Below are 22671 nucleotides of genomic sequence, written 5' to 3'. Positions count from 1 at the left end.
TCTTATTCAAAACAAATTATAGAATAGATAATTTGTTTTTGCCTTGCTCTCCACATTTCAACATTGAAGAATTTGAGGGCTAAATTTAGATTTCGATTAAATTTAGGACCCGACGTCGCAAGTAAACAGATAGATGTAAAACCATCTGATCGATTCCAAATTTTTAGGGCAAGGGAGTGAGTTGTGACATGTGACATGTAAAAGCGTAATATTTGATGGGGTAATTTTAGCTTTTTTAATTGAAACCTAAGTTTAGCGTTCAAATTATTCTATGCTAAGATTTGGAGAGAGATCAGAACAAATTATCTATTTTTTAATTTGTTTTCAATAAGGAAACAGACTAAGATTAATGGAGAATTTGTGGCGTTGCATTGAGATTGTTGATTGTAGGAATTAACGAAGAATTTAGAATTGATGAGTTGACAAAATGATTAGAGAGAGAAAATACTTAAAGTGCTAGCTCATGGTATATAAATATATGATTTTTTTTTTTAATCTTGTGTGTTTATGTAAAAAAACAATGCTACTATTATGTTCAAAAAGATAATTAAGCCCATGAATTTTAAGTTCATGAATTTTACTTGTTTTAAGGATTTGATCAAATATTTTTCTACATTAGGCGATTCGGACTATTGATATTGACAAATAAAAATAAAAGTTTCTTAATTAAGAGAGGTAAAAAAAATTAAAAAGTAAGAAGAAACTAGAAGAGTTTATTGACTAAGAGTTTCGTCCAAAGTGGACGGAAAAGTTAAATAAGGGTCTGATCCATAACATAATCAATAATCAAGTGCTCAATATGGAAAATTAATTGATCTGTGGCTTGATCCTTAAAACATGTAAAATTCAGAGGCTTAATTTTTTTTTTTTTGCCTTCTTTTTAATTTCAAATTATTTTTATGTACCATAAATTCATCTTCAGCGTAAAATTCAATTTACGAAGTGTTATTCATTTGACATGCGTTCAAAATTTTTATTTTTAATAGTCCGAAACAGTTTTTAATGTGCAATGTGGATAGAAAAACCGTAAAAATCTTATTTCGAACTGTAAAAAATATAATTTCAAATGCATATCAAAAAAAATTTCTTTTTTTATTCAATTAATTTGACATGTAATTGCTTAATGTTACAAAAAAAAATATTAATTTGACATGTAATTTCTTTTTTTTTATCAAAATCATCTTTAGATATTAATTTGGTTTTTAAGGAAAATCTACAAGTCTTATCAAAAAAAAAAAAAAGGAAAATCTACAAGTTGTTTGATTTTTAACTTAATTAAATCGATTTACAATTTGGATGGCCAATTTCGTGAAAAGAATAAATTTTTACGAATTAAAAGTCAAAATTGTCTTTAAAGTTGACAGTCGAGATTAATTTAACTCAATTTGAAAATTATGTATCACTTAGAAAGTTAGCAAATCAATTTTGATACAAAACATTTATAGAATTTTGAGAACTACGCTTAATATTTCAATTTTGATTTGACATAAATTGATCTTACTAAGTTTAAGGGCTATTTTGACCCTTCATTCAAATTTTTCCATAATAATTTTTTTCTCACTGCTTACAAGTGCCGCTAAAAAACACTAAGCAATTTGAGATCTTTAAAAACTAAAAGATTTAAATCAACACAATTTTTTTAAACACTCTGAATTCTCTTCTACAATTGAATATGTGAATTAGTGAGATTAGTGATTGTTAAACACTCTCTATTTCTCTTCTTTTCATTTAATTTATCTTCTCTACTAATGTTTCTATCATTTTATAGTTCAATACTTCACAATCTCTGTATAAATAATATGTATACACTGAATATAACCTACAATCACATAAGCAGACCTGACCATATTTATTAACCAATAACTAATTTGACCAATACAAAAAAAAAATGATATTTATCAATTAACAACTCAATATTTAAATATGATTTATCAACAAAGAAAATAATAGCTATAAAAAACCAATGTTCTTATTTGTCATTTTATACAAACAACTTTAAGTAATCAACTAATTTTTACTAAACATGTTTATAAAAGTGGTCGTTCAAATAAGCTAAATAAAAAGGTAATCAGCTAAATGAGCATTTATCTTTCAATTCTAATGAAGTCGTTGGTGTATTAGTTCTTAAAGAGGTGGTCTTGACAGTAATTGTACCGAGTTGGATGAGCTTTATACATTGAAAGATCATGGGCCTGAGATTCAGGCGAATAATAGAACGCCCACCAACACCTTCATTCTTTATTAGACACATCTCACTTGTAAATTTCGAGTTCTTCTGTTGTCGTTCTTCTAAGAATTTCTCTGATATCTCCATATAACTTCGAGCCAATTAGGACATATCACTGGGTCTCAACTTGTATATATGTTGCTTACAACTTTATAATTGTACAAGTTGGGACCAGGTGATAGGTGCTAACTGACTCGAGGCTATATGGAGATATCCGAGAAATTCTTAGAACAACAACAACGGAGCAATTTGAAATTTGCAAGTGAGGTGTGCCTTATAGAGAATGAAGGCATTGATTTGTGTTTGACTATTCACCTGAATCTCAGGCTTAGGAGCCTCTAATGTATAAACCTATCCAACTTGGTACAATCATTATCAAGGCCACATATTCAAGTGTTAATACGATAACGACTTTGTTAATGAGTGAGAATTTTTTTTGAAGTGCTCGAATCTATTTCTAAGAATGCTCTAGGGATTTTGTTTCACACCCTAATTTATCTTTGAAAGGGTACTCAAATCAAAATAAACTACCGCTTTACATCATATTTCTGATGAATTGCGGCTAGACCATTCGGATGGAAATAGTTCCGCAAGTTCTTTACAGAAACTTGTGACAAATCTACATGACCATTGTCAACTAAGAACCGCTTAGCGAATTCCAAGGACCCCTTATCAGAAATTAAGGATTTAGGTATAGATATCTTTACCCCTAATTGCTCGATAATGCTCCTGTATTCCTCAGCGACCCTGGCATCGGCGATGACAACGTCATCTCCGAGCACAGCGTACTTGGTAAACTTGCGGCCAGGAGGCCAGGATATAATATATCCTACTCGCTGCCAACCAGACCACTAAGTGGTGTGTGAAAGCAAAGAGAGGCCAAGAGCCAAGATAGCCCAATGGTTGACCTGCAACAAAGCAAACAGCAGAGGGAATCCCAGTCGTCCTCCTTTTTTTTCGGACGACTGGGACCTCGAATAAAAAATTCCTTTGTATACTTGACCATGGTTGGAAGGGATAACTTTCAGCGTAGGACTGTTCATAATTTCTTTGATCATCAGAATGCTTATTTCATCCCTCACTGAAATCACAAGTCCAACAAATATCTAAAGAGGAAAAAAGTTTGGGCATCTCATAAAAAAGAGGAACAAAGTCTCAGGCTTTAAAGTTGGTAGGTGAACTTAAAAAAATATGATAAAAATAAGTAAAATACCAAAAGGAAGAGAAGAAATTTGAAGTGAAACTTACGTGAAGAGGAAATTGTTCTTTCATTTTGCGACCCAAACACCACTCAAAGTAACCTTTATGCTTTTATGGTTGATGAATGGGAAAAGTTTCTCTATAACTTAGCACAAGCCTATATACCTTTTTATCAATACAGGTGACTGTCATTTTTACATCAAACAGTTTCAAAGACCTCAATCAACAACAATTAAATCTCGGGATAAAGAAAAAAGTCAAATGTCATTAAACGCCTCTTCACTTCAATTTTCTAAGTCAGAGTAATAAGGGAGACATATGTTTTGTACCAAGTTTAAGTAGAGGCCCAATTAATTTTCAAAGCCTCATCCAACATTAAGAGGCCTAATGATAAAAAAAAATCTCACATGATTCGCATAACAAGAAGTGGCCCACTACTCAGTCCAGTTGTAAAACAAACTTTCATATATCTGACAACCTTTAATTGGGTAATATCTACTTTCTCTCTCTTGATTACTACAATATTCCACTTTCTTTACTATTATTAGTAATTGAATTTGGTACCATAGTATATACCTAGGCCCCACCTTAAGACAGACCAACAAGCATCCGAGCAAGCCAATTCGAAGGTTAGACTTCACCCAACATTTCATAATAGAATAGAGACTCAATTAATGATTTCTGAAGCATAGGGATGTAATTGGGTTTCACGGAGTATGTTAGGGGCCTTACTGGCTTTAAGCCTTTATAATTTTATTGATGCTTTGACTTTCTGACCTTTGAATGTTATTTTTTTTTCCCATGGTTGGCACTTGAATTAAGGTAAATGGTAAAATAAGAATGTATTAGAAGTTAATGCGTTTATTTTTAGGTTTTATTTCGATTTAATACATTCGTTACCCCTGTAGTTGATCCAAAACTTCAGCTGACATGAACTTTTAAAAGTTATAACCGACTCCATATTCATGTATAGTTTCATTCAATAACTATATATTCTAGTCCAATTGCATTAAATAATCAAATATTCTTCTCCTATTATATTCAATAACTTATTATTCTTGTCTATTTGCATTCAATAACCCCAAAATTATAACTAACTCATGAACTTTTTTAAAAAAAAGTTGTGTGCGCAATCCACTTGCATTAAACAAATGGCTTAATACATCTTTAGGTCCCTGAACTTGTCCCAAATTTCCAACTAACCCCAAAACTTTAAAAATGTTCAACTGATTTCTTATACTTGTTTAACGTGAACAGTTTATTCCCTAAAGTCTACATGGCAGTGTAAGAAGATATTTTGGAAAAGTTGAAATGTGTATACTTTAAGGAAGTTCAATAGGTTAATAGATACTTTAAGAAAGTTCACAGGGTTAATAGGTAACTTTAAGTGTGTCAATTGGACACTTTAAACGAGTTCAAAGAATAAATAGAACCTTTTTTAAAGTATAAGGTACCAGTTCAATTTTGCTGACAAATATAAAAGGTCATATGTTAATCTATTTCATTGTATTCTTTATTTGTTGCTATTTAGTTTGGTTCACATGAAATACTGTATAAAATATTCATCTAGTTTGGTTTATTTTTAATTTTAATTTTATTTCTTATTTTAATTTTATTTCTCCTTATTTTAAAAAAGCATTTGATTCCCTTAAACGTAAAAAGGTTTTATAATCACTAAAGTAGCGATTTTATACACCGATGCTTACTAAAGTAGTTTTTTACTCGTTAAAACACTAAAGTAACAAATTTTTATCAATAAGGTCATATCCAACAATCAAGACCACCGAAAAGTTAATGTGGATATGTCACATTAATAACATCTCGTGATATGTATGATACACGTCACCAAATGATGGCACATAACAATTGTGATGATAATTAAAAAAAAATATCATTGGTGTTAACTATCAGTTTAAATTTTTAGTTCAACATGACATAGTATCAGAGTCTCTCAAACTAAATGGTCGAGAGTTCAAATCCTAGCAACCTCATTTGTTGATTAAATTTCAATACATAATAAGATGAGTTGTGTTGTACACGCTTCAAAACCCATGGACAAATGCAGTATGTGAGAGAATAACAAAAAGCTATTCTTCGACGTGAATTATTAACTTAAGTTTTTAGTTCAATTAGTTAATTGTCATGGTATCGGAGCATCTTAGGTCAAGTAGTCAAGGGTTCAAATATTGGTTCAACACATGGTAAGATGAGTTTACGTTATGGTAAAATACATGAATATCATAATTAAGTATAAAATTACAACTAAATCATATCACCAAATTCAATTCTTAATATATCATTATTTTCTATATATTATGATTTTACACCATACTTTAAAAAATTTAGACTCCGATTCATAAATCATAAACCCTAGAATATATATTCTAGACTTCTAATTTATAAATTTTAATCCTTAAAATATAGTTGTAAATGGTTTTTAAAATATGAATTTTAATCCAAAATTATGACTTGATATAGTTGTAACTAGTTTTTAAAATATGAATTTCTGTGTAATTTTACCTTTACGTTATACATGCTTGAAGCCCAAGGGTCATTCGCATTCAGGGTGTATCTCAGATAATAATGGAAACCTTCTTGGGCCTTAACATTCTAAATTGATTCCATGATATGGTATTCGAGTCTCTCCAAGTTGACGAATGTTCAAATTCTAATAATCTCATTTAGTGAGTAAATTCTAATATATGGTAAGATGTGTCTGTGTTGTACACCTTTCAACTCGAAAGAAATTCAGGTGAATGTATGTTGAAGTGATTAATTAAATCTACTATTAGATGTTAACTATATATTAGTTTATGCTTTTGGTTAATTTGATTTCATAATTTAATGGTTACATCATCTTTTTCGATAGTCTAAATTATTGGACATCGTAATAATTTGATGTACACAGATTTATTATATTAATCACTTTATTGTATAAAACACATTTTAGTAACCACTAATTTACAATACATACTTTAGTGATAATCAAACTTTTTACCCATGTGCTTAAAGGTGTGTATTAATACAAAATTGAATAAAAAAATCAAATAAATTATAAAACTAATTTAGAGCATCTCTAAGAGACTCTTAGTGCACTCTCTAAAAATAATATAATTAATTGACTCTTAGTGATTTAAGAGTGACTATGATATATCAACTCCAACAATACTCCTTATATTCACTCCTTATTTATTATTTTATCATTAAAATTATTAATTGTTATTATATTTACCAATAGTGTGAAGAGAGAGACTCCTCCAAAATAAAATACTAATAAAAAATAAATTAAGAGGCACTAAGAGGTAGATAGAGGCTCTCTATTAATAGAGAGGATGGAGAGGCTTTTAGTGATTTGAGGAGCCACTAAGAGGCTGTTGGAGCTGATTTTTCACTCTCCCTCCTCAAATTTTAACTTAAGAGCCAACTTAAGAGGCTGTTGGAGATGCTCTTACACCAATACAGTGTTAAATCAACAGTAGTGTTCACATGGACCTTAATGACCACGGTGAATTTGATCATTCACCGTTAGATGTAGGCTGATTAAAATCCTAAGATAGAAATTGAAAGCATCGTAAGGCTTAGATTTAATCAGCTTACACCTAACGGTAAATGACCAAATTCACGTGGTCATCAGAGTCCATGTGAAAAATACTGGTCAAATAATATATAAACCCAAAATATAACTGAACCGAAAATCGAGACAGGTTCTAGATTTTGAGCTTTTACACGAACCCTAGACGGTCCAAACAGCTTTGTTTTTTTTTAACAATTGTAACCGCTAATATATAACACCTCTACTTTGTGATAATCAAAACTTTTTAGCCTTATGTTAAGGGGTTTGCATCGGTTCAAAACCGAATCGAAAAAATCCAATATCGAAATTATCAAAATAATTAACAACGACACCAAATCAAATAATATACAAAATTGAAATGTTCCGGCTCCGTTTTAAACTGAACTAACCAAATTTAGCTTTAAAAAATAAAAAACAACAAATAAAAATTACTATATTTTCTAATTAAATTTACCTCAACAATAGAACAAAAAAAATTGAAATACTTTTAATATATATATAGGCTTATTATCTCAACCTAATAAAAAAAAAATTGAACCTGTAAATCATATATATATATATATTGTCAAACCGAAAACTGGACAAAACCGAATGACATGCATCTAAAACTAAATCTAATGCCGAGCAGAAGTGCAAAAAAAAAGACGAACCGAAAAACTAAATTTAATTTGTTCGCTTCGGTATGTGGTTTAAAACGAAAAGATGCACACCACTACTTATGTTAACACAAATATAATTGATATATAAGAGTCCAACAACTTTTTAGTTTAGCTTTTAAGTTAAAATTTGAGGAGGGAGAGTAGCCTCTTCATTCTCTCTATCAATAGAGAGCATCTCTCCACCTCTTAGTACCTCCTTATTTCATTTTTTATTAATAATTTAGACTTAATATCTTCCAAGCCCCTCAAGTTGTCCAATACTGCAACTGACTCCGAACTTAGAATTGTAACAACTAACCCCTTCAACTTGCTTATTTGAAACAAATAACTCCCTTAAATAGGTTATTCTGGGAGTTTTTTTGCCCTTTAGTTAATGTATCAGTAGATTAGTTAGATGTAGCAACCGATATTTTGAAATCTTTTATTTCTGATGTAATATTATGTTGAACGTTTTTTGGGTTTAGGAGCTTGGGGGGTTATTTGTTCCAATTGAGCAATTTAAGGGGTTAATTGTTCAAAATAAACAAGTTGAGGGGGTTAGTTGTCACAAGTATAAGTTCGGGAGGTCACAGTATTGGAACAACTTGAATGGGCTGAGAAGATATTAAGCCAATAATTTATTATTGATTAGTTTCTCTCCTTTCACTAGTGGTTAATATAACAATATTTAATAATTTTAATGATAAAATAATAAATAAGGAGTTGATATGAGGAATATTGATGAAGATGGTATGTATTAGTCACTCTTAAGTCATTAAAACTCGATTATTTATATTACTCTTAAAGAGTAAAATCGATTATTGCAAAAAAAAAAAATCATGTCTATTTAATTGCTTTCAATTCCTAGAACACTTCTACTTCCACATTTCAACAATTCCGACAACTTCCAAAATCCAAAAAAAAAACAATCTGTTACCTATTTAATAAATATTTAACTACGATTTTAGATCCATTTCGTCGCCATTGAATTCAACGCTTAAATACACAACTTTCAAGCCATCTTTAGCTACAAAATAATTTCCTCAGCAATTGTAGCTCTCAACTTGAATAGCTTCAAACCCAATTGACGGTTTTCCAACATCAAAAAATACTTTATTTTTAGCTGATATTTCATTGATTGTGCGTTTATAAGGACCAAACCATTTGGCCACCATGTATTCCTTTCTCCTCCATGGCAGGACATGCAATTTCATATGTTTCATCGACAAGCTTACTTCACTGCACATTAATCTCGCTATTTGCTTCAACTTCTCAGGCTTTCCGACAAATATTTTAGGAAAATAATTGAGTAATGTTGTGTAAGTTATCGTAGGACGAGCAATTTCAAATTCCATTGCTAAATTAACTTGAATAATAAAGCGATTCCCATCGATTCTTTCCGAATTTCCCCCACCTGGATTTGCAAAGACCTGTAACACATAAATATGTGTATACAAATTAGCTCTCAGAAATTGATACATTTACACTAATTCAGTAATTTATACGACATGAAAAAACAAACAAAACTAACCAGCATCAAAGCCGTGGTGGCGCAAATGAGACATCAATGTGTGTTTATTAAAGCCTTGTGAGGATTTTTCATCTATCATCTCAGAAGCAAGTTGAATTATTCTCCTGATTTCATTATCTTCGTCTTCATTGCTAAGTAAATTCTGCAATTTGTTGTTGCTTTCAGGATCAGAACAGTAATTTGGTGATTCTTCAAGGTTAGATTCGTTTTCTGGATCATGATTAATGACTTCTGTAAAGTCTGTTTCGATAAAAGAGTTGACTAGATGGGAAAGATCGTCGGAATCTTCCGAAGAATAGTGTTCGCTACAGGTGCTGCTATCGCACAACCTTGTACGAGCCGCGTTGTTGAAGACAGCAGCCATCCCTTGATTTTGGAAGAATGAGAATGAAATTACTGAATATGTATAAAAAAGACAGAAAGTGAAGAAAAGATAAAATTAGAAAGAGATGATGAAAGAATGAGAGTATTACGTCGAAATTATGTGTAATAGTAATTAATAATAATAAATATAAATCAGTTTTATTGATTAATTAATATTTCTAACAATTGAAACCCATGCTCATTAATTAATAAAGTGGGTTACTAAACCTAGCCACTAATTCCCACCTCTAGCCCCTAGAATTGACCGAACTACCCTTTGCACTAAATTTCAAAAAATCCAAAACCTCTCAAGAACCCTAAACGTTTTTTGCTCAAATCCGGACAACACATTGAGCCGAATCATGGATGGCGACAGAAGACGTAAAGGAAAAGATAAAGTGGTAAGATTCACCGCTTTATTTCGTTGATTTCGAGCTAAAAACGAATCTGTGTGGGTTTGTTTTGAATTCGCCGGAATCGCAGGTCGGGCGTATGAGTATCACGCCCGACCTGCGGTTCGGGCGTAGGAGCATCACGCCCTCACAATGGTGAGGGCGTGATAGCCATATGCCCTCACCAATGGTAGAGCGTGATACTCATATGCCCGAACCGCTGGTAAGGCGTGATGCTATCACGCCCGAACCATTGGTAGGGCGTGATACTCATACGCCCTACCAGTGATTAGGGCGTGATTCCCTTACGCCCACGTGGATTTTTAATAAAAATTTATATTATTTAAAATTTTAGTAATCTTAGTTTAATTTTAGTATAGTATTAGCATGATTTTTACAATTTTATTAATTTAGAGTAATTTTATAAATTTAGTATAAATTGATTAAAACTTTAGTATAATTTATTATAATTTTATAATTATAGTATATTTACAATTATTTACAATTTTATTAATTTAGTATAATTTTTTTATCTAGACGGAGCGGCCTACTAGGGGTGGAAAATCCATCCCGTCATCTGCTCGTCGTCTAGATATGGACGACGAGGATGATACACCACGCCAAACGAGATTGCGTGGTGTAGATGTATCTAGTCGTAGGCTGAGAGGGGCTGCGACGGAGCAGTTGAGGAGGGAGCCAATTGCGGATCAGGCCGATATTCATGGCTTAGAGGGGGCGACTGATTTTGATGATAGAGAGCCCGATGGCTCTTCTTTTCAGGACTACATGGATGTGGTTGCCCGGGCAGTGCGACAGTCCGCTGTTGCACATGATCGCGAGGTTGAGGAGAGCGATGAGCAGCCGACCCCGGGGAGACAGCCGACCCAGCGCGTAGGAGGTCGTTTTGCGAGTACATGTATTTTTTAGTATAATTTTAGTATAATTTAGTATAATTTAGTAATTTTTAGTATAATTTAGTATAATTTAGTATTTTTTATTATAATTTAGTATTTTTTAGTATAATTTTAGTATAATTTAGTATAATTTTAGTATAATTTAGTATAATTTAGTATAATTTAGTATTTTTTAGTATAATTTTAGTATAATTTAGTATAATTTTAGTATAATTTAGTATAATTTAGTATTTTTTAGTATAATTTTAGTATAATTTAGTATAATTTTAGTATAATTTAGTATAATTTAGTATTTTTTAGTATAATTTTAGTATAATTTAGTATTTTTTTAGTATAATTTAGTATTTTTTAGTATAATTTTAGTATAATTTAGTATAATTTAGTATAATTTAGTATTTTTTAGTATAATTTAGTATTTTTTAGTATTTTTTAGTATAATTTAATATAATTTAGTATTTTTTTAGTATAATTTAGTATTTTTTAGTATAATTTTAGTATAATCTAGTATAATTTTGTATAATTTTATAATTATCAGGGACAAGCAAACGTCCCAAAGGTAGTGAGGACGAGAGCTGGGTAGTTACTGCACCAGTTGATGGTGGTCCCGTTGATGGTACAGTGATTCCTAGTTTTTTAGGACATGTTGCCTCACGGATGTTGGGAGGAGAGATTCGGTCGTTTCTGACATGCTACAACAGATCGACAACATGCCGAGATTTGTGTCAGTGGTTGTCTGGTGCGTCAGCCGAGGTAAGAATAATATAGTGTGTCAACATTTATTGTAAATTGTATTTTTAACTATAAACATAAAAAACATTCAGTAATTGTATAAATTGTATATGTGTCATTTTACAGCTGAGGGAGATGATCGAGAGGACTGGTTTGTCTCACCTTCCACGTGCCATGTTCAGGAACCTCGACACTCCGCTGTTGACTGCGTTCGTGGAGCGGTGGCAGCCTGATACTAACTCCTTCCACATGCCGTTCGGGGAGATGACTATCCAGCTGCATGATGTGTGGCAGATTCTTCGGATCCCGATCGACGGTCCGATGGTGTCCGAGTCCCCCCTACTGACTCGCTTCATGCCATGTGCATGATGATGTTTGGGGTGAGTCAGGCTGAGCTTCTGTTGCCGACCAGTTGAGGACACCTGGCGGAGATTTCCATCGGCTCGGGGCATTGATCAGAGGAGATGCCGACCAGTTGGATACGATCTCACTACCTATGATCCTGCTTATATGGATTGATATAGGCGATATTCGCATCCTCATCTCCTTCATGCACCACAGGCTGGACCGGTACAGCATGCTCGCGCCAACAGCGAATTTGTAAGTTTATTATTATTATTTAATATTAGTTTATATGTGTTTAATTTTTAATATTTATTTATTACTTTTTTTTACAGTGGGTTAGCTGGTTGTGGCGTGTCACCCAACTATCGGCTACCCACCGATTGACGAGGATGTTCCACGCATTAAGAGGGAGATGGATGAGTTTATGGATGCGTGGCTTCGGGCGAGCTGATTTTTTGTTGTAGACATTCATACATTTAAACACTTTTTGTTATAGATATTAAATTTACTCTATTACGTTTATAAATGTTTATGTTTATTAATGTTTATTTTAATTTTTATATTCTTAAATTTTTTTTGTTAAGTACATTTATGTAGTTACGGGCTTAACGGACTATTTACGGGTTTAACGGCCTATTTACGGGATTCATAAGCTATTTTTTTTGCTATCTCGATACACGGGCGTGTGAACATCACGCCTCACCGTGTGGTCGGACGTGATAGCCCCACGCCTCACCGTGTGGTCGGATATGATAGTCCCACGTCCGACCACACGGTGTGGCGTGGGGCTATCACACCCGACCACACGGTGAGGCGTGATGTTCACACGCCCCACCATGAGGTTAGGCGTGATGTCCATACGCCCGTGTATCTAGAGAGCAAAAAAATTAGCTTTTTCCACCCCAAAACCCATGAAAGGGTAATTTTGTCCTTTCACAAGACTAGGGGTGGGAAATTGGGGCTGGGTTTAACAACACCCATAATTAGGTTCAGTAAATTTTTACACATTTTACTCAAATTGAAATTTGGTAACGTTAACTCTTAATTAACCAAATCTTGGTCACCAAGTTTGGTGTAAGGACCAAACTTTCTAAATTCGAGCATTTCGAGTGCAGATTCACTATTATATATATAAAAGTTTTTTGAAAAACCAAAACGATTTCTATTTTGAAAAAAAATTCCACTTTCTAAAACCACTTATATATAATGAAACGGAGAAAGTAGATTATAAAGATATTTAAATTATGTAAGGATAATTTACGTTTTTCCTTATATAACTAAACGTTATATATAAATAGAGCTATTAGGTTATTTTACTCAATCCTTTCTTTATGTTTATTTCTCACAAACGAATTCTTCTTTTCTTTTCACTATTTCATGTATTCTTTAACAATTCAATTCAGTTTTGATAATATGCTCAATTCCAAGTTACTCATCTAACGATATTAACATAATAGGGAAATTGTAGGCTGTACTGTATAATGGACTCATATTTTCAATTTACGTTCAAATAATTTTACACATTTTAGTAAAATTATATTTTAACCAGTTATTTAGTAATAGTATTTTACTAAAAAAGTGTCATTCACATGCCTTTATGATGATCTTAAAAGCCAGCTTTGAATATAAATTTCTGTTAACAAAGTAATATTCACATGCGTTCAATTTTTTTGTTTTTAATAGTTCGAAATAATTTTTAATATGTGTAATATGATTATAGAAAAGCTGTAAGAATTTATTTCGAACGGTAAAAGACGTAATTTCAAACACGGATGAATAACGTTTTGTTACTGAAGTAATTTGACAAGCTATACAAAAAAAAAGGCAGGGACTTAAAATCAATGACTCAATTAACCAAAAAAAAAAAAAAAACAATCAAATTAGGGAGCTCAAATGCTTTTTTGCCTTTTGTTACCTTGACTAATCGGTAAATTACACCCATGGTAACTGAACTTTACTAATTTCTATCGTATGACCATTAAACTTTAAAACATAACATAACAGTTACTTAACTTTACGCTTTTTAATATTATTGCTACCAAACTTTAAATTAACGCCTCAAAATGATTATTGATGATCTGAAATAAAAATGTTTAAGAATTAAAATTGTTTATAATGACATTTTCCATAAAACTCTACATATTTTATTTTCCAAAATCACAATAGAAGTTTCTCTCTCTAAAAATTCATTTTTTCCCATCTAACCAAACAACACTTAAATAATCTAAAACGGAAATTTTGAAGAATTAAAGTTTTTTAGAACATCAATTATTGTAATTTTTTATTTTGAGACCATCAACGGTAATTGTAAATCATTAATTGAAGTTTAATGTCCATAATATTAGAAATCGTCAAAATTAAGTGGTTTTTATATTACATTCTAAAGTATAATGGCTATAACTTCTAGCAATAGCGTGAAAATTAGTAAATTCAGCAGCTATGGGTGTAATATACCCTTAATTAAGGTGCAAAAATACCCCTAACGTTTACAAGTATGGGCAATTTTACCATTAACATCTAAAATGATGCAATTTTACCCCTAAAGTTGGTAGTAAATAGCAATTTTACTCTTAACTTTGATAAATTGAGTCAGTTTTAGACATTATTATAAAACGCATATAGTTTGTTTCTTATTCTCCACCAATTACACGTAAGTTCATTCTAAAAAAAGATTTCATATTTTTTGTGATTCTAAAAATAGCCTATATTAGTGCTATTTTATACGTGAGTCTAAATTAATACTTTCCAAAAATCATAGACCTGTTTTTGGTTTTCTTTTTTGTGAGAGAAAGTAATAAAATGGGTGAGATCTCCAAATAACCAAACAAGGAAACACATAATAAAATGGGTGAGATCTCCAAATAGGGTTAACGAAGAGAGTGTTACCTCATTTTTTAAGGTTAGGCGATCAAGAGCTGAGGTCTCCGCCGCCACCGCATACGGTTATTGCTCTCATCAATTTATTGCGTCTAATTGGTGATTACAATTTATTTATTGCTGTTCTTCAATACGGTTGATCTTGATTCACTGATCTGTTTCTCTTAGGATCATTCTCATTCTTGATTCACTGATCTGTTTATCTTAGGATCATTCTCAATCATAAACCAAAAGCATTAGTCATGATTGTAGATGATCATATTCAGAACCTATTTGGATTGTTAATTTTTATTGCTGTTTTCCAAATTTTAAAAGTTTTTTATTACATGGAAAACTATCTTGATTCAGTGATCTGTTTCCCTTTGGATCATTCCTAATCACGAATGATCATAGGGAACCATTATAGTAGTTTTCTGATTTAGTTTTGGTCATGATTTGGGATTTTTTTTTAGGGAATTAAGGTTTCAAATTTAGTTTTGAGATTTTTCAAAATCCAAAATCAGATTATATTAGATGATTTGGATTCCGATTTTATTAGAAAGACTAAATTTCATGTTTCAATTTTAACACTTTATTTTCTTGACCTTTCACAACATACCCTGGTGGTTGCTGGATATAAATTCCTCTTCTAGATATCCATTGTGAAATGCGGATTTCACGTCCATTTGATGGATTCTCCACCTGTGTTGAGCAGCTACAGAAATTACCAGTCTGATACTCTCCATTCTGGCAACAGGAGCAGAAACTTCATTGTAGTCAATTCCGGGTCGTTGACTGAACCCTTTCGCCACCAATCTTGTTTTATGTCGGACAATTTCACCGTTTGCATCTTTTCTTTGCTTTGAACACCCATTTAACTCCAATGGGTTTTTGACCGGTCGGAAGTGATGTCAGTTCCCATGTTTTAGTGAATTAAGTTTTCAGATATACTTTTGATCAATTGGGAGTTTTTTTTGGAGTGAATTAAGGCTTTAGATTTAGTTTTGAGATTAGAAAGACTAAATTTTAAGTTTTAACCAATTAATAATCAATTTAGGAATTGAGTATTGAAGTTTGTTTTCAATAAGGAAACTGACTAAGATTAACGGAGGATTTGTGGCGTTGAATTGAGTTTGTTGATTGTAGAAATAAAAAAAAAATAGAATGGATGAGTTGATAAATGATTTGAGAGAGAATATGCTTAGTAGGAAATAATAATGGAAATATAAGATTGAAAAGGGTGGGTTCCACTTTTTTTTAAATGATAAGTTAAAAATTGTTATTTCCAGTTAGACACTTTAGTGAAAGGTTACCCATAAAGTGGAGTACTTTTGTATGAAAAAATGAATGTTATATACTAAAGTGTGAAACACACTAAAAGTTATACACTACGTATGTAATGTACTCATCAATTTAGTCAAAATCATGTTCATATATCAATTTGTTCTTTCAATTTGGTATTTAGAATCAAATTAGTCTACACTGACATATATTTATTATATGATTACTAATTATTTGATACGTGTTGGTGGAGCTGGACGAAAATTACATTCCTCATCCTTACCTCTTGACCAATCGAGGATTTTCCGTCTCAATATTCTAAGTGAGGAAAATTTTATCTTCAACCATCTAAGTTAATCACTTTAAAAAGAATCATAATTTTTTATAGGTTAACAAAGAGAGTGGTATCTCATTTTCTAGATTAGGCATCCAAATTTATTTTATTCGGTCGCACAGCTCAGGATCTATTGGTTTTAATTTGGTAGCAAGAGAAGGCATTAAACTTAGTTGCCAAAGTACCTGTAGGTAGCAAGAGAAGAAATTAGAATCTCCTAATAGATTAGGAATTGATGGGTAATTTATGTAATTTATTTTCTTATTTTACATATTAGGAATTTATGGGTGATTAATGTAATTTACGGATGATTGACCTAATATAGAAAATTAGGTTTTCCTTGTCTGAGAAAGGTATATATATAGCCAATAAGGATTGATCTGAGCAGTCAGGAGTTTAATTAGGGTTTCCTTGTCTAAGAAAGGTATATATATTTTGCTTTGTTTAAATGAAAATGGAGATTGTCTAATATTATTATCACATAAGTATGATGGTTTAAAAATGTGATAAGGCGTAAAAATATTCATGGCCAAGAATAATTTTATTTCTAACATCTAAAATGATGTAATTTTATTTCTAATATTGACAAGTTGGGTCAATTATTATAAACTATAGATATTTTATTCTTTATTCTACATCAATTACATATTAGTTGGTTCTAAAAAAGATTTTATATTTTTTGAGATTTAATAATAGAATTGAAGATTAATATTTTTGAATCCAAGAAAATATTTGAATTTTTATTACCAACTCGTACAAAATATTGCAAATACGTCTAATCATATGTTTGTGATCTGTACTAACTAGTGATAAAATGACACACATTTGAAGCGTATATGACAAGATTAATGGCTTTAAAAGCAACTTATCAACATTATCAACATTGTGGATAAAATTGCTTTAAAAGCGTATATGATGAATTATTTCTTAAATTGACCCAACTTATCAATATTATGGATAAAATTGCTCTTGGTTGTTAATATTAGGAGTAAAATTGCTTCTGAGTCGGTGGCGGAGATGCGTATGTTGAGATGGATGTGTGGTCATACGAGAAAGGACCGGGTGCGTAATGAAATAATTAGGACAAAAGTAGGGGTCACATCTATTGAGAATAAAATGAGAGAAAACCGACTAAGGTGGTTTGGCCATGTGAGACGTAGAGCGCTTGATGCGCCAGTTAGGAGAACCGAAGAGTGGCAAAGGGATGTAGTGGTGAGGGGTAGGGGAAGACCTAAGCAAACTTGGAGGAGGGTGATCGAGAGTGATATGAGTTTACTGGGAATTGAGGAAAATATGGTAGTGGATAGGACGGATTGGAGGGAGCGAATCTGTGTCGCTGACACGACTTGACTTTCACGGTTTTATATGATGGTTCATGTTAGCCGACCCCGAATCATTTCAGGACTAAGGCTTTGTTGTTGTTGTATTCCTTTAAAATTAAAAATTTAAAGAAAATATTAAGAGGGGTAAAATGTGGACTTTAATTTATTGTAAAAGAAAAAAATTATTATTTATAAATTTGTCTTTTAAATATAGTCTCATATTATATATAAAATATTTGACTATGGTAATACTGATAGCTATATAAAATTTTTGAAAAAAAAATCAAACAAGTATAATTATGTCTTTATTCTGTTGCATATATTAAGAGGGGCAAATGTGTAATTTTAGCAAGATTATCAAAACTTTACCATCAATCTGATTTCAATCGGATGGTTTAGAATGAAAATCTAGTTTGTCTCATATAAAAACTAATTATTTTCTCTCTCTTCTCATTTGATATCGCATATCTCCCACTAGATCAGTTTTTCATCCTTTCTCTCCCAAACAATTGTCGTCGATGATTTCTTCTGGATATAGTAATAGTTTAGTAAGTCTTATAAAAGACAATAGTACTGTGTTTATCTCAAAGGAGATTCGTAAGAAGTAGAAGAAATTAGAGTCTTCTCGAATAATAAAGGGAAATGTTATCTTGCATTTTCATATAGTTTTTAATATATTTTAATTATAGTAATCATATAAGATAGTTTTTAATATTTTATAATTGTTTTATGTTTAGTTTTGTGTTTTAAGAAATAATGCTTGTTCCATATGTTTTTAGGTATTATTTGAGGTAAAAATGCAATTATGGAATCATTACTGAAGTAAATAAAGTTGCCTGGTCAGAACTCCCTCCAGTCGCGACCTCGTAGCAGTTCAAGAATGGAGAATCCATGACTCTTTAAATAAGTCTTTATTGTCATAAATTCCTCAATAACCATTCAATGAATGTTATGACTATTTGAAGAGTCTTTTGAATGCTCAAGAAGGAGTTACACTACTTAATACTCTCTTTAATTCTATTAAAGTTAAAAAGTTGCAAAAGAAGAATTCAACTCTCCATTAATCTTCTTTTTAATTACATTAAAGTTAAGAAGTTAGAGCAAAGAATTCAATCATCCATTAATCTTCTCTTTAATGACATTAAAGTTGGAAGTTACAAGGAATGCATGAAGGCATATGCAACTATAAATACCTACATTGGAAAGCATGAAAGTAGACCTGGAACAATGGAACAGGCATCACCACACTCTCTTAGCTCTCTCTTTTAGATTTGTTATAGTTTCTTTTTGTTCTTTTCCTTTCTTCCTTTGTAACCGATTCTAGTTTTTATTTCAAAGTTTATTTTCACTTCATCTTTTCTTCCCTTTACTTTAATTATGTTTTCTATTAAATTTCTTGTTTTCTTTCCATCTATCATGAACTAACTCCTCCATAGCTAGAGCTATGGTGGATCCTAATCGAAGTATATGATTTACTTGCAATCTGATTTCAAGTTTATAATTTATTAATTAGAGAATTAAACTATGGAGCTTAATTTCCTAGTTAGATATTTGGCCAATATTTAGCTAAATTACAATTAATTGTTTTGGTTGACCGACACTAAGATAATTAATGGAACTACATAGTTTAGACATGTGTCTATGCGGTGCGGTTTTCGGGGTTTAGTTTCACGACATAACTTTGAGGTTATTTCAGAGAACTTAATGCTTTCATTATACTTTTATTCTTGACTTGACCAAAGCTAGGGTAATTGTATGTGAAATAGGATTAATCTTGACTAGACCAAAGCTAGGTTAATTACTTTAGGAAATAATCACCGTCTCTAGATTAAAACTTAAGAGCTTGGATAGGATTGTTGTGTGGATTATATACATTAGATTAGAGGAAGCCTTGCTCTAGTAATTTACATCATATTTAAACTCAATTTATTTCCTTACTTAGTTCATTTGATTGTTTTAAATTTATTAGTTTAATATCACAACCAATTCAAGTTTTGATTGCTTAGATAATAGAAATTCACAGAAATCAATAGATATAAACACAATCCTTGAGGGAGCGATACTCTACTTACTATTTATTACTTGATAACGATAGGGTGCACTTGCCCTTAGTTTTGCATGATACACATTTCGTCCATCAGGAAATAAGGAATTAAGTGATTAGGGTTAAGGAGAAAGAAAATGAGAAAATTGTGTTTGGGTTTGTGGAAAATTCTAGTTAGAAATAAAAATTTCACATTTTTTTTTAATTCTGTAAAAAACTAAGATCAATCTGACTCAGTGGTTTGATGTCGGTTCACCAATTAATACTAACTCATAATTAGCCATTGCAACCACAATTGAAAAATCGTTACTCAAAAAATAATACATTAGCTAATTTTAGATGTATAACGATTCTTAAAAAAATGTTGCTTTACATGTAACTTTTAGTTTAAAATTTGGTATACTTTTTCTATTTTTACTAAAAGCAATGGATGATATAGTTACTTTAGCTAATTGTGAAATAAATTAAAGCAACGATCAATTGTAATTGTTGCAATTGTTAAAAAAATTGAAAATATATTAAATGCAACATTTTTTTAAAATAGTTGCATATCATATACATGAATAGTAAAAATCATCTAAATTAGTTAGGCTTAATAGGCATCCAACCCCCTAAACTTGTAACTTTTTTTCACCTGGCCCCCTCAACTTAGGGGACAACCTCTCAACCCCCTCAACTCTCCAAAAACATCACATACAACCCCTTATACCCCGATGTTCAGTGAAAATATTGACCCGTGTAGAAAATGTGTTTGACTGTTGACCTCACCAATACCACGTGTCATTTTTTTTATTAAATTTTTCCATATTCGTGCGAGGTGCTGTCGCTGTTTGTTGTCGCAGCCTTATCGAGGTGCTGAGGTTGGCAGTAGTGGTCGTCGAGGTGAAATGTATCTAAGTGATTGTTACAAAAATGACACGTGGCATTGGTGAGGTCAACAGTCAAGCGCGTTTTATATACGGGTCAATATTTTGACCGAACATAGAGGTGTAAGGGGCTGTATGTGATGTTTTTGGAGAGTTGAAGGAGTTGAGAGGTGTAATAATCTTGCTAAAATCACCCATATGTCCCTCCAAAGACTAAATAAGGACAGTTGAAAATTTTCAAGCTTTCTATATACACATACTTCCACGAGAAGCTCACTATTAATATACCATAGTCAAATATTAGATATTTATTATAATATAAACTCATTTCTTTTATTTTTTTTATATATCATATTGATAACATCCACGTATTATCCTTAGGGAAAATCCGGATTAATTGGTATCTAAGGTAGATTCGCTCATAGTGTTACCAAGCAGGAAACCGCTACAATTAATAGCATTAAATGGTTCCACTAATGGCCCGACATGACGAATGTATCATTAAATACATTAAAGGGCATTAAATGAAGGTCTACTTCGATGGTTATGGAATCTAGTATAAATATCTCCACTACAAGGTATTTAAGGAACACTTCTTGATTCCCAACTTTATGCTTATAGTTTATTCTTAAGCCATTACTGACTTAAGCATGGGAGTGTCCCCGACCGAACCCAATTGCGCCTCACAAGGAAAAGCTCCGATCAAGGATTTTTTCCAAGTTATCAATTGGTGCGGTGAACGTGAAGCTCTGAAATTAATAGAATTTAAAGCACGAGCATAATGACATCGGAGGGGTCAAACCCTTCCTCTGGTGAGACAAGTTTGGTCCCTCTAATGTCATTATGCTCGTAGTGTAAACTCTATTAATTTCAGAGCTCCACGTTCACCACACCAATTGATAACTTGGTGAAAATCCTTGATCAGAGCTCTTCCTATGAGGTGTCGTTGGTTTGGGCTGAGGACACTCCGATGCTTAAGTCAGTAATGGTTTAAGAATAAACTATAAGCACAAAGTTGGGAATCAAAAAGTGTACCTTGAATACCTCATAGTAGGGGTATTTATACTAAATTCTATAACCATCGAAGTAGACATTCATTTAATGCCCTGTAATGTATTTAATGATACATTCTTTATGTCAGGCCGTTAGTGCCTTTAAGGAACCATTTAATGCTATTAATTGTAGCGGCTTCCTTAGTAACTGCTTGGTGACACCATGGACGAACCTACCTTGGATAGCATGTCCCTATTAGCCTGGAGGACATAGGTCATTTATGGCGTACGACCTTTACGAGGTGTATCCACATGGCAAGGTCATTCATGGTGTATGGCTTCTGGCGTATGCCACTGCCTTGACTTATCGGAGCTTTGTTACCAATTAATCCTTTTACTTATGGATTTTCCCCAATGATAATATCTTGATGTTATCAATTGGCTCCCTGAACTTTGCAAGTATCTCACTAGCTCCTTGAACTTGATTATTTCGTATCACAAACTCCCTGAACTTTTCCATAAAAGTAGATTAGCTTCCTGAACTTTACAAGTGTCTTACCAACTCCCTAAACTTGCTTGTTCCGTAACAACTAAATATAAAAACATGTTAAACCTAAATTCTGAAAATACATCTTCATCTATTCGAGAGGTAATTTTTTCTCTTCTCCTACCTTTCAACCTATTATAAGAGTTAGTGTTGCAGGTTAGAAAGATCGAGTGGATGAAGATTGAGAGTTAGTATTATGGTTTTTGTATTTAGTTGTTATGGAATAAGTAAATTAGGGAGTTGGTGAGACACTTATAAAGTTTAGTGAGCTAATCTACTTTTATGGACAAGTTCGGGGAGTTGGTGATTCAAAATAATCAAGTTCAAGGAGTTGGGGATACCAAGCTAGAGCAGTAAAAGAAGAAAAAATGTTAGCATTTGACAGGGTATACCGTGCAACGATATGTGCCACCCCGTTCGCTAACCTCGGGGAATAAGACACTTTGTAATCGTGTCTGTTAGACACAATTTGTTTGCAATCCTGAATAATACTACCAAACTCAGACAAATCTTCCA

This window comes from Euphorbia lathyris, chromosome 6 (assembly GCF_963576675.1).
Source record: "Euphorbia lathyris chromosome 6, ddEupLath1.1, whole genome shotgun sequence".
Taxonomy (NCBI): domain Eukaryota; kingdom Viridiplantae; phylum Streptophyta; class Magnoliopsida; order Malpighiales; family Euphorbiaceae; genus Euphorbia; species Euphorbia lathyris.
Note: the sequence above shows the minus strand (reverse complement) of the source record.